This window comes from Salvelinus namaycush, chromosome 1 (assembly GCF_016432855.1).
Source record: "Salvelinus namaycush isolate Seneca chromosome 1, SaNama_1.0, whole genome shotgun sequence".
In the NCBI taxonomy this organism is placed as follows: Eukaryota; Metazoa; Chordata; class Actinopteri; order Salmoniformes; family Salmonidae; genus Salvelinus; species Salvelinus namaycush.
In genome coordinates this window covers 4,022,311-4,039,744 of record NC_052307.1, presented here as the reverse complement: position 1 = coordinate 4,039,744, position 17,434 = coordinate 4,022,311, and positions in this window count along the sequence as shown.

Here is a 17,434-nt window from a genome sequence, read left to right as displayed (position 1 = left end):
CACTGTGATTATTATTATTTGACCCTGCTGGTCATCTATGAACATTTGAACATCTTGGCCATGTTCTGTTATAATCTCCACCTGGCACAGCTAGAAGAGAACTGGCCACCCCTCATAGCCTGGTTCCTCTCTAGGTTTCTTCCTAGGTTCTGGCCTTTCTAGTGAGTTTTTCCTAGCCACCGTGCTTCTACACCTGCATTGCTTGCTGTTTGGGGTTTTAGGCTGGGTTTCTGTACAGCACTTTGTGACATCAGCTGATGTAAGAAGGGCTTTATAAATACATTTGATTGATTGATTGATTGATTGATTGATTGATCAATCAATCAATTGCAACCCCCAGCAGTGAAGCGCTGGGGCTAAGTGCTCGGTCACGTTTACTCCCCAGTCCGGTCCAAAGGTGAAGATCTCCCCCAATGGGGTGTCTTCTCTCCTCAGCGTCCAGGTGATTGACAGGACAGTGGGGTCACGTGTTGGGTCACGTCACCACCCTTCGGGGACTACGGACTGACTGTCGTCTAGCGCTACCCTTACTGTGTGTGCCTTAACTGGAAGCATCACCTCTGCCTCGTAGGTACCACTTTATGACGGAGTCGGTGCTGGGGGGGTAGAGCATTACGTTGGTGCTGCTGTCTGATAATCTCACTGGCTTTATTCTTTATTCTGATGTCACCGATGTTAACACAGTCTTGAAGTGACGTATCTGGGGTCCAAAGTGGAAATTACCTGGATAGGTTGTGCCTTCCCTTTCTGCGTTGGTCAATGAAAACCCTGCTCTCGAGGACCCTCTTAATCTGTGACATCACAGCGTATCGACACGGGTTGTCCCTCCACACGGATCAGAGGACCATGAGAGACACAGAGACCACCCTGGAGAACATACATACACACACACACACAAGGCTAAGCGCTCCCTCTCTTATCTTCCTGGGCTAAATGCTCCCTCTCTTATCTTCCTGGGCTAAATGCTCCCTCTCTTATCTTCCTGGGCTAAATGCTCCCTCTCTTATCTTCCTGGGCTAAATGCTCCATCTCTTATCTTCCTGGGCTAAATGCTCCCTCTCTTATCTTCCTGGGCTAAATGTTCCCTCTCTTATCTTCCTGGGCTAAATGCTCCCTCTCTTATCTTCCTGGGCTAAATGCTCCCTCTCTTATCTTCCTGGGCTAAATATTCCCTCTCTTACCTTCCTGGGCTAAATGCTCCCTCTCTTATCATCCTGGGCTAAATTCTCCCTCTCTTATCTTCCTGGGCTAAATGCTCCCTCTCTTATCTTCCTGGGCTAAATGCTCCCTCTCGTATCTTCCTGGGCTAAATGTTCCCTCTCTTATCTTCCTGGGCTAAATGCTCCCTCTCTTATCTTCCTGGGCTAAATGCTCCCTCTCTTATCTTCCTGGGCTAAATGCTCCCTCTCGTATCTTCCTGGGCTAAATGTTCCCTCTCTTATCTTCCTGTGCTAAATGCTCCCTCTCTTATCATCCTGGGCTAAATTCTCCCTCTCTTGTCTTCCTGGGATAAATGCTCCCTCTCTTATCTTCCTGGGCTAAATGCTCCCTCTCTTATCTTCCTGGGCTAAATGCTCCCTCTCTTAACTTCCTGGGCTAAATGTTCCCTCTCTTATCTTCCTGGGCTAAATTCTCCCTCTCTTATCTTCCTGGGCTAAATGCTCCCTCTCTTATCATCCTGGGCTAAATTCTCCCTCTCTTATCATCATGGGCTAAATGCTCCCTCTCTTATCTTCCTGGGCTAAATGCTCCCTCTCTTATCATCCTGGGCTAAATGCTCCCTCTTAACATCCTGGGCTAAATGCTCCCTCTCTTATCATCCTGGGCTAAATTCTCCCTCTCTTATCATACTGGGCTAAATGCTCCCTCTCTTATCTTCCTGGGCTAAATGCTCCCTCTCTTATCATCCTGGGCTAAATGCTCCCTCTCTTATCTTCCTGGGCTAAATGCTCCCTCTCTTATCTTCCTGGGCTAAATGCTCCCTCTCTTATCATCCTGGGCTAAATGCTCCCTCTTAACATCCTGGGCTAAATGCTCCCTCTCTTATCATCCTGGGCTAAATTCTCCCTCTCTTATCATACTGGGCTAAATGCTCCCTCTCTTATCTTCCTGGGCTAAATGCTCCCTCTCTTATCTTCCTGGGCTAAATGCTCCCTCTCTTATCTTCCTGGGCTAAATGCTCCCTCTCTTATCATCCTGGGCTAAATTCTCCCTCTCTTATCATCATGGGCTAAATGCTCCCTCTCTTATCTTCCTGGGCTAAATGCTCCCTCTCTTATCATCCTGGGCTAAATGCTCCCTCTTAACATCCTGGGCTAAATGCTCCCTCTCTTATCATCCTGGGCTAAATTCTCCCTCTCTTATCATACTGGGCTAAATGCTCCCTCTCTTATCTTCCTGGGCTAAATGCTCCCTCTCTTATCATCCTGGGCTAAATGCTCCCTCTCTTATCTTCCTGGGCTAAATGCTCCCTCTCTTATCTTCCTGGGCTAAATGCTGGGCTATGTCTATAGCTGACTTTACTTATTGCTACCTCTCTTTGACACTGTGATTACAGGAAGTAATTACATACAGTGGCAAGATAAAGTATGTGAAACTTTGGAAAAACCTGGATTTCTGCATAAATTGGTCATAAAATTAGATCTGATCATCTAAGTCACAACAATAGACAAACAGTCTGCTTAAACTAATAACACACAAACAATTATACATTTTGATGTCTTTATTGAACACACTGTGTAAACATTCACAGTGCAGTGTGGGAAGAGTATGTGAACCCTTGGATTTAATAACTGGTTGATCCTCGTTTGGCAGCAATAACCTCAACCAAACGTTTTCTGTAGTTGCGGATCAGACCTGCACAACGGTCAGGGGGAATTTTGGACCATTCCTCTTTACAAAACTGTTTCAGTTCAGCAATATTCTTGGGATGTCTGGTGTGAACTGCTCTCTTGAGGTCATGCCACAGCATCTCAATCAGGTTGAGGTCAGGACTCTGACTGGGGCACTCCAGAAGGCGTATTTTCTTCTGTTGAAGCCATTCTGTTGATTTACTTCTGTGTTTTGGTCGTTGTCCTGTTGCATCACCCAACTTCTGTTGAGCTTCAATTTGCGGACATTCTCCTGCAAAATGTCTTGATAAACTTGGGAATTCATTTTTCCGTTGATGATGGCAAGCTGTCCAGGCCCTGAGGCAGCAAAGCAGCCCCAAACCATGATGCTCCCTCCACCATACTTTACAGTTGGGATGACGTTTTGATGTTGGTGTGCTGTGCCTTTTTTTCTCCACACATAGTGTTGTGTGTTCCTTCCAAACAACTCAACTGTAGTTTCATCTATCCACAGAATATTTTGCCAGTAGCGCTGTGGAACATCCTGGTGTACTTTTGCAAACTTCAGAGTTTTTTGGGGGGGGACAGCAGTGGCTTCTTCCGTGGTGTCCTCTCATGAACACCATTCTTGTTTAGTGTTTTACGTATCGTAGCCTCGCCAACAGAGATGTTAGCATGTTCCAGAGGTTTCCGTAAGTCTTTAGCTAACACTCTAGGATTCTTCTTAACCTCATTGAACATTCTGTGCTGTGCTCTTGCAGTCATCTTTGCAGGATGGCCAATCCTAGGGAGAGTAGCAACAGTGCTGAACTTTTTCCATTCATAGACAATTTGTCTTACCGTGGACTGATGGACATCAAGGCTTTTAGAGATACTTTTGTAACCCTTTCCAGCTTTATGCAAGTCAACATAATCTTAGGTCTTCTGAGATCTCTTTGGTTCACATCAGTAAACAAAAACATTTTGAGTGTTTTTTATAGGACAAGGCAACTCTAACCAACATCTCCAATCTCGTCTCATTGATTGGACTCCAGGTTAGCTGACTCCGGACTCCAATTAGCTAATTGGAGAAGTCATTAGCCTAGGGGTTCACATACTTTTTCCAACCTACACTGAATGTTTAAATGATGTATTCAATTTAGACAACAAAAATACAATAATTTGTGTGTTATTAGTTTAAGCACACTATGTTTGTCTATTGTTGTGACTTAGATGAAGATCAGATCAAATTTGATTACCAATTTAGGCAGAAATCCAGGTAATTCTAAAGGCTTCACATACTTTTTTTCTTGCCACTGCACCTTAAAGAGGCACTCCGGCTATGTTTGTACTTTTCCTGTTGAAAAACAATATCCCATGTTCAAACACAGACACACACCTAAGGCACACAGAAAAAGGTTTTAAGCAAAATAATGTTTTTTTACACACAGGTGCAAACTTCATGGAGTAGACCATTCAAGGAGTTGGCCTGATGCCCTCGGATGTCATCGTACCCCAACCCCCCTTGTTTTAAAGTCCTACTCCAGACTTCTTTTCACATCGTTTAACACTTGATTTAGTTAACAAAAGGCACATCTCAACAGGTGGTCCAGGTTAGTCATGACATAGTACGAGTGGGAGGGGCCTTTCCTCTTTGGTTCTCTAATGCTCCTCTCTTGTTCCTAGAGCAAGGGGGAGACCGATGAATCAAATCAAATCAAATTGTATTAGTCACATGCGCCGAATACAACAGTGAAATGCTTACTTACGAGACCCTAACCAACAATGCAGTTAATAAAAATTAGGGGGAAATAAGAATAATTCAAATAAGAATAAGAATTCAAAGTAACAAGTCATTAAAGAGTAGTAGAACAGCAGTAGAATAACAATAGCGAGACTATATACAGTGGGATACCGGAGTTAATGTACGGGGGCAACGGTTAGTCGAAGTAATTGAGGTAATATGTACATGTAGGTAGTTATTAAAGTGACTATACATAGATGATAACAACAGAGAGTAGCAGCGGTGTAAAAGAGGGGGGTTTTGATGTTCAGGAGTCTTATGGCTTGGGGGTAGAAGCTGTTAAGAAGCCTTTTGGACCTCGACTTGGTCCCCCCGGTATCGTTTGCCGTGCGGTAGCAGAGAGAACAGTCTATGACTAGGGTGGCTGGGGTCTTTGACAATTTTTAGGGCATTCCTCTGACACCGCCTGGTATAGAGGTCCTGGATAGCAGGAAGCTTTGCCCCAGTGATGTACTTGGCCGTGCGCACTACCCTCTGTAGCGCCTTGCGGTCAGAGGCCGAGCAGATGACATCACAAATCCCCGTCAGACCAACTCTTTGAATGCCCTGCTCCTTAAAGTTTGCAGATGTGTCTAAAATTTTAAAAACACTATTTTGCTCCAAACATATATATTTGTTTTACCCTTCAGTACTTTACTGTAGTGATACTTGGGATATCGCTTTCGTCAGTAAAAGTTGACATCTTTAAATATTTCTCTACCCCTCAATTTCCTCTTCATATCATAGACCCTGCCCATAAGGATGAAAACCACGTGCACACACACACACACACACACACACACACACACACACACACACACACACACACACACACACACACACTGCAGTTCAGTGTTTAGATTTGGGGTGGCATGTGATACCATACCTGGGTTAACAGGTAAACCTCTCATTTACATTTGACATTTTAGTCATTTAGCAGACGCTCTTATGCAGAACGACTTACAATTACATCATTTATCTTAAGATAGCTCGGTGAGACAACCACATATTACAATCTTAGCACTGTTAGGAAAAGACATGTGCCATTTTGCGTATATTTTTGGAGGGGAGGGTGGTGCATTGGGGGGGCTCCATGACAGTTATTTATGATACTCTTCAAAGAGGCCAAGTTTGGGAAACCAGGAGCTATAGCATAACGATCCCTTCTTCATGTCCTCATTACATGTAGTCCAACAAGATCACTCATGTCCTCATGACATGTAGTCCAACAAGACCACTCATGTCCTCATTACATGTAGTCCAACAAGACCACTCATGTCCTCATTACATGTAGTCCAACAAGACCACTCATGTCCTGTAAAGTTCTCTACTGTTGATTAGATTTAAACAAACAATATTGGAATCGCCATGGTCACAACCATAAACTGTCAACAGAATCTGCCTGATAGATTAAAATAAAATGTACATTTTGGTTCAAATATGTTACATTTAACTAGGTTTTAGATTTATAAAGCAACCAACTGAGGAGAAACTAAATTGCTACTGTGTATATTCCACTTGAACAAAGAAGAGAAAATGTATATTTTTGTCAACTCCTGGTAACATCAACTCCATCAGAGTGCTGAAAGATCTGACAGAATGGTTATGTTTTTATTGGGGATTTTCAAATGAATCATTTTCCATATATTTAGAAATGTTTGTATTGAACTTTTATTTTTAGAAGCTATTATTTTGAGTATCTGTTGTCAACTCTGTCAGTGACTTGTCAACTCAGTCACTGATGGCTAACCCTCTTAAGATCGTTTTTTTGGGGGGGAGGGTCAATATTCAGAAAATAATCTTGTAATTATTGTTCTGCAACATCGTGCTTAAACGATTGAAGTAGTTGCTGTGTTAGACCTACGACATAATGTTTGATTTATAAATGTTGTTTTATGTTCTAAATCTAGAAAAACATGCCAAAATGCTAATTAAATTATCCCAGGAACTTTTTCAATAGCGCTATAAAACAAAACAGAAAGAAGTTTGGAGATTTGTATTACAGATTTTGAATAATTATGTTAGATTTAAACATTAAAGGCCAATAATTGGACAGTAATTGTAAAAAGGAAATGCCTTTTATGGTGTCTGATGGAGTCAGACACCAGTTACTTGCCTTTTTATGAAATAACTTTTTTTTGTATTATTAGGATGTTGTTCCTTTACGTGGTGTGATAGCTGATACTTTGGTCTATCAAAATATATATTTCAAATGGTGTTAATATTCAGACAAATATTTGTGGGAAAAAGTCCCATCTTTCAAGAATCCCTGAGCTCTAAAACAGAAATATTTTCTCTCAGCCTCATGGAAAAAATGTGTAAAATAGCATGAGATTAGCTATAAAACGACAAATTTTTTCTCTCTGCCCCATGGCAACAGCAACAAAATGTATATAGATATTTTTGGGGGTTTGTTTCTGGTTTGGGGGGAGGGGTTCTTGCTCCGAACTTGAGGGGCCAGGCGAAACTGCCACTGAGCAACAGTGAATAACTCATTTAAATATGCCACCCTCAAGCTTTACGGATTTCATTAGATACATCTGATGGATGTTCCTATACTTCACATCGTTATTCACATCGTTATTTTAATGGTGAATACAGTAATATAGCCTAGTCTTACATTTTGGTCACCGATTGTTCATGAACTATAGGTTACGAATTCGGCAACACTTTAATTTAAGTTACATGATCTCACTCAAACAGGTTTGTTTATTATTATTTTTATAGAGAAATTAACTATTGACTTATTGCACTACATAATTCTAACTCTCAGAAGTGTGACAACCTAAATTATGTAAATCAAGTAATTACACATGACTCCATTCATAAGTTGTGGAAAACTGGTCAAAGATATTAATTGTCCATGAGCCAAGGTGTTATGAAAGTTTACGTGAATGCAGGGTTCGTTTATAACAATTCTTATTAGGACCATTCTCATTTCAACGCATCAGTGTTTTGTTTACACATAATTCTCTAGTGCGTCTTTAGCCAAATTATAGCTATCAAATATAGCGTTGGCACATTACTTAATTAAATCAAATATTTGTTTTGATATTTCTGGTTGAATAGTTTAACATTTTGACTGCGAACACATTTACATGCCTAGAAATCCAATCTCACCAAAAGTAAGAGTCATAGGTACATCAGACAAGTTATTATTTTCGATACGAAAAATATGAAACATTTCCCTCAAAACACAGGATGACTTCCTGTCACGTAGTTGAATAGACTACTAATAGGATATACGGGTTTGTACGAGAAGTTAAAGAAAACCACCTGCATTTCCAATCCTCCAAAACTGCAATCTCATAAAAAGTATACATGTTATCCTGCATGACAAAATAACTTTTAATTGCTTTTTATCTGTGTGTTCTGGATGGGGCTGCAGCACTCAACGGACCTTGACTTACTATCCACCGTGTCTCTTCCAAATTGGTGCACCTTGCTCTGGCGCTTTCAGACCGGCAGGTGGCGACAAACGACCAGGAAAATACCCGCGTTCACCACACCATGGACCAGTGAGGATGTTCCATCATGCGGTCAGCTGTGGTCCGCATCACTAGTGTCACTGCTTGTCTGTCGAGGATGCAGTAGGCTACACACACACACACACACACACACACACACACACACACACACACACACACACACTCACACAAGCCCCTCTGAAAGGTGAATCGCTCGTCGACCATAGCCAAAATGCAGATTTCATACAGCACCTAAAACGTTGGCAATTGTTTCTTGTCTTGGACGATACCACGGCATCTCACCTGGCTAGGCTATTAGACTATGTTTAATTGCCCTTTTAAATGGATCTTGAAAGACTCAAAAGGCAAAACTCGGTTGTAGCTTGACTTCTAATATAACCTAGCCTCCTAGTAACGTGGGTATGTATGGACATCTGATTTAGCAACGGGCTATGGCTACTCTGTAACAGATATTAACAGGTTTATTGCAATAAAACACTTGCTTAAATTTTTTTCATACATAAAATCATTATTACCATTGAAGCTATCAAGAATTTGCGCCACATGCAGCCTAATTATTAACATTATAGGCTAAATTGTCTTTTAGAACATGCAAGATGCGTTGTGTTCCTGTGTTAATTCATATAACATATAGGCACATGTATAGTCTAGGTATGTGTATAAATGTATAATTATATTGCAGATTAGGGCAGCGTTTCCCAAAAGTCGGTTCTCAGGATCCTAGGGGGTGAACGTTTTGGTTTTTGCCGTAACACTCCACGGCTGATTCAAATGATCAAAGCTTGATGATTAGTTGATTATTTGAATCAGCTGTTTACACCGACCCCGACTGGATCGGGGGCTTCTGGGGCACCGTAGGCCGAGTGAAACAAGCATCACGTATGTGTATGTTGAGTTCAATATACTCTACATGTATCTCCATGACGTGTGCGCACGCACGCACGCGATTTCCTACTGAGGCTGCGTTTAATTCACACATGACTAATTTTGCGACCTGTAAAAAAACTTTTTTTTTTTTAACCTTAGTTTTGTTGGGAAGCTATAGAAGTGTATAACCCTGAACCCTGAACCCCCAGAATTAGGTGGAGGGACTTCAACTCTTCAAAGGCGGATCCGCTTCCATCAATTGACCACTTCTCTATAGTTCAAGGAAAGCAAACATTCACACTATTTTCAGCTCCATGGTTGTGATAATGGCTGATCCGCTTCAGAATGTGTGTGTGTGTGTGTGTGTGTGTGTGTGTGTGTGTGTGTGTGTGTGTGTGTGTGTGTGTGTGTGTGTGTGTGTGTGTGTGTGTGTGTGTGTGTGGAAAGGGGCCACCACTGTCGCCACTTTGCCTTCAGTTCAGTTCAGAAGCTCTACGGACCACTGCCGCCACACTAGTGACGTGGGGGAGGAGAACTTGCATAAAAGAACTAGAGGCAGGCAGGGGCTGGTTAGAACGCCCATTATACCAAGCGCCGCATGGGAGTGGGGAAAGGACATGTAAATGCGACTACTGTGACCACCCAAGAGGTAGCCAACCCTCTCTACCCTACCACCAGGGGCGTACTGGGTACCCTCTGTATCCTACCACCACCACCAGGGGCGGACTGGGACAAGAATTCGGCCCTGGCATTGTATCCACACCAGCCCACATCACTTCGTGTGCCGCCATCTCGCCCTATTCCAGGGCTCCAGACTAACATGTTCCCCTGAATCATCACCTACGCTAAGTGTTCATTACTATTACAGGGCTCCAGATTAACATTTTCTGTCACTATCTTCTACAGTGGCACCATGCCTCCAAAATAGTTTTTCTCCAATAGAGATGAATTACATTCCTCTTTATGTGCACTAACTAATATCACAGGCTAATTAATTTGGAGTTCCAACACCTGAGGAAGTGGAACCTCAAAACACATGATTTGTGTTTCTAACTCTAAATGTAATACCCAGCATAGGAGGCTGGTGAGGGGAGGACGGCTCATAATTAAGGTGCCACCAGCCGCCTGTGATACTCACTGCTAGTAGCCATGTATTCATCCAACAGTAAATGTAATGTCCTATGAAAACATTGCAGTTGTAGGCTACTACCCATGAGACCTAGAGCGCCTTCAGAAAGTATTCATACCCCTTGACTTATTCCCCACAAAATGATATTACAGCCTGAATTGTCACCCATCTACACACAATATCCCATAATGACAAAAGTGAAAACATGTTTTTAAATTTTTTAGCAAATTTTTTTGAAAATTAAAATACAGAAATATCTCATTTACATAAGTATTCACACCCCTGAGTCAATACATGTTAGAATCAACTTTGGCAGCGATAACAGTTGGGAATCTTTCTGGGTAAGTCTCTAAGAGCTTTGAACACCTGGGTTGTACAATATTTGTCTATTATTCTTTTTAAAATTCTTCAAGCTCTGTCAAGTTATTTGTTGATCATTGCTAGGCAGCCATTTTCAAGTCTTGTCGTAGATTTTCAAGCTGATTTAAGGCAAAACTGTAACTAGGCCACTCAGGAGCATTCAATGTCGTCTTGGTAAGCAACTTCAGTGTATAATTGCCCTTGTCTTTTAGGTTATTGTCCTGCTAAAAGGTGAATTTGTCTCCCAGTGTCTAGTGGAAAGCAGACTGAACCAGGTTTTCCTCTAGGATTTTACCTGTGCTTAGCTCTGTTCCACTTCTTTTCATCCCAGAGAACTCCCTAGTCTTTGCCAATGACAAGCATACCCGTAACATTAACAGCAGCATCAACAAGGCAGGTCCTACAGGCCCTAGTTTTGTCGCACCTGGTCTACTGTTCAGTCGTGTGGTCAGGTGCCACAACGAGGTATTGACATCTTGAATGCACAGAGCTGTCTGTTTGAACAACTGGCACACAACTCCGACACCCATGCAAACCCCACAAGGCATGCCACCAGATGTCTCTTCACAGTCCCCAAGTCCAGAACAGACTATGGGAGGTGCATAGTACTACATAGAGCCATGACTACACAGAACTCTATTCCACATCAAGTAACTCATGCAAGCACTAAAATTTGATTTAAAAAAAAAAACAGGTAAAAATACACCTTATGGACTAGCAGAAATTGTGAAGCAACACAAACATAGGTACATTATTGTGCATTATTAGTGCATTATTGCAAACAGGATGCATGTTTTGGAATAGTTTTATTCAATACAGGCTTACTACTTTTCACTCTGTCATTTAGGTTAGTATTGTGGAGTAACTACAATGTCGTTGATCCATCCTCAATTTTCTCCTATTACAGCCATTAATCTCTGTTTTAAAGTTACCATTAGCCTAATGGTGAAATCCCTGAGCGGTTTCCTTACTCTCTGGCAACTGGTTTAGGAAGGAAGTCTGTATCTTTATAGTGTCAAAGTGTAATTAAGAATTTCACCATGCTAAAAGGGAGAGTCAACGTCTGCATTTTTTTTACCCATCTACCAATAGGTGTCCTTATTTGCAAGGCAATGGAAATCCCCCCCCCCCCCCCCATATCTTTTTGTTTAATATGTGTTTGAAATTCACTGCTCGACTGAGGGACCTTGTACATGTGGGGTACAGAGATGATGTACGTAGTTATTATTCAAAAATCATGCTCAACACTATTATTGTAGTCCATGCAACTTATTATGTGACTTGTTAAGCAAATCTTTACTCCTGAACTTGTTTAGGCTTACCATGACAAAGGGGCTGTTGAATACTTATTAACTCAAGACATTTCAGCTTTTCATTTTTTAATGAATTTGTAAAAAAAATTCTAAAAACATAATTCCACTTTGACATTATGGGGTATTGTGTGTAGGCCAGTGACAACAAATCTCTATTTAATAAAATTTAAATTCAGGCTGTAACACAATAAAATGTGGAAAAAGTCAATGGGTGTGAATACTTTCAGAAGGCGCTGTTTAGGCCTATGACCTCACAATAGCTGGTGCACATTTTGTGCCACCAACAACCGCTGCTCCAGGTCAAATATCTTGGTCGTAAAAAAGGTGGTATTGAGCTAAACATCGAGAGTTGAGAAATAAATACGATACCTACAGAAATAAGGGCTGATACCCTCCTCTCTTTGACATGGACAAGGGGGACGAAGCATAAAAAGCTGTGTTTTTCCCGAAATTGAATTTTAAAATGTTATACAATCAGAACACATTTTACTCTCAAACGCAAGGGCGGAGAGGAGCTCGCTCAGCACAGCAGTATACCCCAGCGAGGCACAGGGGCAAGGCAGAAACATTTTCGTTACAGGAATCATGAGTATAATAGACTTTACTGTATCACCAAATCATGGTTTTAGCCGAGCGCCCCCCCCCCCCCCCAAAAAAAGACGTTTTGAGTGAGGTGACAATGTAGAATGTGCTCTTTCTACATTTATAGGCACGGTTCCATTTTTTTTTATGATTCATGATCTTGGTTGTCTAACTGATGACAGAGTTGGAGCAGGTATTTTTGCTGATGCAGCGTTTGACTTTGAATGTGAGTTTGCGTGACCTCTGCTCAACCTATCAGAAAACCAGGCCGGCCCATCTTGGTAGGGGGGCCAGCCATTTCCCACTGATCAGCTCATTATAGATTAGTATAACAATGTTCGAGTCAATTTTGACCAGCCCACCCAACAAAAAAATTGTCCAGCCCATCTCGCATTTGCCAGAATTGCCAGATGGCCAATCCGCCCCAGGCCACCACCATCATCTGACTAGAGGTATCCTACCCTCTCCACCCTACCACCCTCATCTGACTAGAGGTATCCTACCCTCTCTAACCTACCACCCTCATCTGATTAGAGGTATCCTACCCTCTCTAACCTACCACCCTCATCTGACTAGAGGTATCCTACCCGCTGAATCCCACCACCCTCATCTGACTAGAGGTAGCCTACCCTCTCCACCCTACCACCCTCATCTGACTAGAGGTAACCTACCCTCTCCACCCTAATCTGACTAGAGGTATCCTACCTGCACAACCCCACCACCCTCATCTGACTAGAGGTGTCCTACCCTCTCTAACCTACCACCCTCATCTGACTAGAGGTATCCTACCCTCTCTAACCTACCACCCTCATCTGATTAGAGGTATCCTACCCTCTCTAACCTACCACCCTCATCTGACTAGAGGTGTCCTACCCTCTCTAACCTACCACCCTCATCTGACTAGAGGTATCCTACCCTCTCTAACCTACCACCCTCATCTGATTAGAGGTATCCTACCCTCTCTAACCTACCACCCTCATCTGACTAGAGGTATCCTACCCTCTCTAACCTACCTCCTCCATCTGACTAGGAAGTCAGCGAGTGGTAGTGTTTTTTTTTATATGCAAAGAAAAAGTCTCAGACTGGCCAATGAAAAGAAAATATTAAGATGGGCAAAAGAACACAGACACTGGACAGAGGAACTCTGCCTAGAAGGCCAGCATCCCGGAGTCGCCTCTTCACTGTTGACGTTGAGACTGGTGCTTTGCGGGTACTATTTAATGAAGCTGCCAGTTGAGGACTTGTGAGGAGTCTGTTTCACAAACTAGACACTCTAATTTACTTGTCCTCTTGCTCAGTTGTGCACCGGGGCCTCCCACTCCTCTTTCTATTCTGGGTAGAGTCATTTTGCACTGTTCTGTGAAGGGAGTAGTACAAAGCGTTGTACGAGATCTTCAGTTTCTTGGCAATTTCTTGCATGGAATAGCCTTCATTTCTCAGAACAAGAATAGACTGACGAGTTTCAGAAGAAAGTTATTTGTTTCTGGCCTTTTTGAGCCTGTAATCAAACCCACAAATGCTGATGCTCCAGATACTCAACTAGTCTAAAGAAGGCCAGCTTTATTGCTTCTTTATTCAGAACAACCGTTTTTAGCTGTGCTAACATAATTGCAAAAAGGGTTTTCTAATGATCAATTAGCCTTTTAAAATGATAAACTTGGATTAGCTAACACAACGTGCCGATGGAACACAGGAGTGATGGTTGCTGATAATGGGCCTCTGTACGCCTATGTAGATATTACATTAAAAACAGCCGTTTCCAGCTACAATAGTCATTTACAACATTAACAATGTCTTCACTGTATTTCTGATCAATTTGATGTTATTTTAGCGGACAAAAAATGTGCTTTTCTTTCAAAAACAAGGACATTTCTAAGTGACTCCAAACTTTTGAACGCTAGTGTATATATATATATATATATATATATATATATATATATATATATTATATATATGTATTATATATATTTTATATTGTCACACACTGGTTAGATCCGGCGTTTTAAATGGAAGCACCTATAGGGATGTCTACTTTAGAAGTGGTTTCACGGCCACTAGCTAGTAGAATTTTACGGTACACGTTTCCTATACCGTAAGTATCCTTATGGTTGACTAACAGAGGAACATATAGAGTATAGCTTCTGTTTAACGGTATAACAGTTAACACCGCACTTTATCTTTGACCGTGTTCTGACTTAGAAGCCGGGGTGTAATTGGTGGCATACAGTGGAAATTGAATAGATTTTGGTCGGAAATGAACATGATAAAAATAAGAAAAAACTCACAGTAATTTTTATGCTTTCAACAATTGAATGGTTATTATTATTATTATTTTAAGCAGCGTTTCAGCCTCAGTCAACCTTCATTCGGGTCATTTTGCATGAAAAAGCAACTGACTTGTTGGTGAAGTCCCACCAACAACAACAAGATCCCAATCTAACCAAACACCACTGTTTCTAGAGAATGCTAATAACGTACTCACAAATGCCAGTATTTCCTGACTTGTTTTGATCATCATAAATAAGGCAAATAGGGACACTAGTGTTGGCTACAAGAGTGCTTGTTTTGATCATCATAAATAAGACAAATAGGGACACTAGTGTTGGCTACAAGAGTGCTTGTTTTGCTATAGTTTATAGGAATCTTATTGATTCAAATAATACTGATAAATTCTTCACAATATTGCAATAATGTTATATTTCTTGACGCACATACAAACACACTTCAAAACAGAATTTTTCAATGAACCACCACCAACAATAACTTATTTTCTCAATGACGTTTATTAAATATGTAACAGCAACATATCACTTTTACACATACAGTACATTACCACACAGTTATTACAAATACCTTGGAGTGGTTCTTCACTAGGTAGGGCACTGGTTTCCATTCCCTTTCTAGTGCACTTCGTAGGGTTGAAATTGTGTACGTCCTAGAGTTGAAGGCATATCTTTCCTAGGTTGAAGATGGACCCATTCTAGGGTTGAACATGTGCACTTCCTAGTATTGAAAATGTGCACTTCCTACTGTTGAAAAGGTGCACTTCCTAGTGTTGAAGATGTCTACTTTCTATAAGGTTGAAGTGGCCCAGCTGACCGATGCCCTTTCATTATTGCACTGCTAGCTACAGCTCCCACAGTAGTGCAACAGGGAAAGAGTGTCGGACACAGAGCAGAGCTTCCTGTTCTGTCCTCCTGTCTGTCTGTCCGCTAGCTGAGGTAAGGACCTGGGCCCTTTGTTGATGGTTCAGAAAATGGCCAACAGTCCACCAGCCCTGAGAGGGGACATGCAGGCACTATGCAGGTTAAAAGACCTGTTTTTCTTTTACCGGCCCACACATCCTCACTTGACCTACTGCTAGAAGTTAGAACAAACACATACAGTTACATACCCTTAAGTTACAGTGTGGGCATAGAATAATGTATATTCATGCAGTTGAATAGATTTGTTTTAAGTCCGTTTAGGAAATACATTCAACATCAAGTCCTTCGTTTTAAACACAATTCAGGTGGAAACATGCAATTGACAGATTGGTGGAGGACATTGAATATTATATTAACCACAATACAGATATTATTTTCTATTTGTTATACCTTTATTTAACTAGGCAAGCCAGTTAAGAACACATTCTTATTTACAATGATGGCCTACCCCGGCCAAATCTGGACCAATTGTGCGCCGCCCTATGGGACTCGCAATCATGGCCAGATGTGATACAGCCTGGATTTGAACCAGGGACCACAGTGAAGCCTCTTGCACTGAGATGCAGTGTCTTAGACCGCTGCGTCACTCAGGATACTGATCAGAGGTTCAGATTTAAACCAGTTGTAAATGAGTCGTAAACATGTTCTATCTGGGGGGGGGGGGCATGGTCGTTATTCAATTGTTTACAAAGCAGCATTATGATATGAAATGGCCACAATGAATGTACCCGAACTCCAAACAAACTTGCTTAACTTTTAAGTGGCGTACCTTTTATAAACATACAAGTTGGCTGCTAATGTATATTCATGCTGCTTTACAGCATTGTTTTTATGTATTCAAAGTAAAGTTTTTAATAGTTAGCCATATTCACTTCGTTCATTCCTTATAAACACAAACATTATCTCAACATTTTCGATCAGAATACCACAATGATGACAACAGGTTTTAAAGTAGACATTGGAGTTATTATCTAACAGTAACACTTCAAATGGTAACAACAAGCAACAACTAGTCATATAGCCCAGCATATTTAAACAACAAAGTGTCATATAGCCCACCATATTTAAACAACAACAGGTGAATGGGAATAGAGGACATCCCTGTGAGTCAAGACCCTATAAGCGATATTGCACTACTCCATAAAATCAGTAAGAAAAGCAGAGGCAATATTGATAGGGTCTCGCCTGCAAGGCAACCAACATATACAGTAGACATCATGACACACATTTCGGCAACGACAACTGTGCTGAAGATGGAGGAGAAGGAACAGACAACACTGCATATAGAACAGATAGAGGGGAGAGGACATAGCCTTCCTGCCTGCGGATTTCGATTAAATCATTTCAAATTTTGACTGCATGTCTCCGGTTGTCTCGTCACGTGGTGAGTTTGCGGACGTTGTGTGAATTCCAAACTCTGCGCAGTAGCCCGGGTGGAGGACATGGATATTGCACGTGCCTGACTGACTGAGAATTCCAATTTAGCCATTTTTTGGGTTCTTTTCCATTCTATATCTCAGATATTATTTTATTTTTTTTACATGTTACGCCTTGCTCTCCTCTCCTTTACCCACAACACACTAGGGCACCACGACAATTACAATCCTCCCCCATAACATGCACACTTTCCATTCTCCCTTCCAGTACCTTCCAGATTTAGAGAGAATACCAAACCACCGCTGACAACGGACACGGGTTGTCCTCAATCTGTAAGAAAATAACTAATTGCCCGAAATCAATCACTCAAATCGATAGGCCACTATTCTGTTCACGTGACGCTGATCTTTACAGCTCCTATACAGACATGTTCTCTCCTGTATATGATCTCTGCGAATCCGGGGGAAAATACACTCACCAAAAGACAAACCGGTCTTCCATCCACCACTATGTTGATAG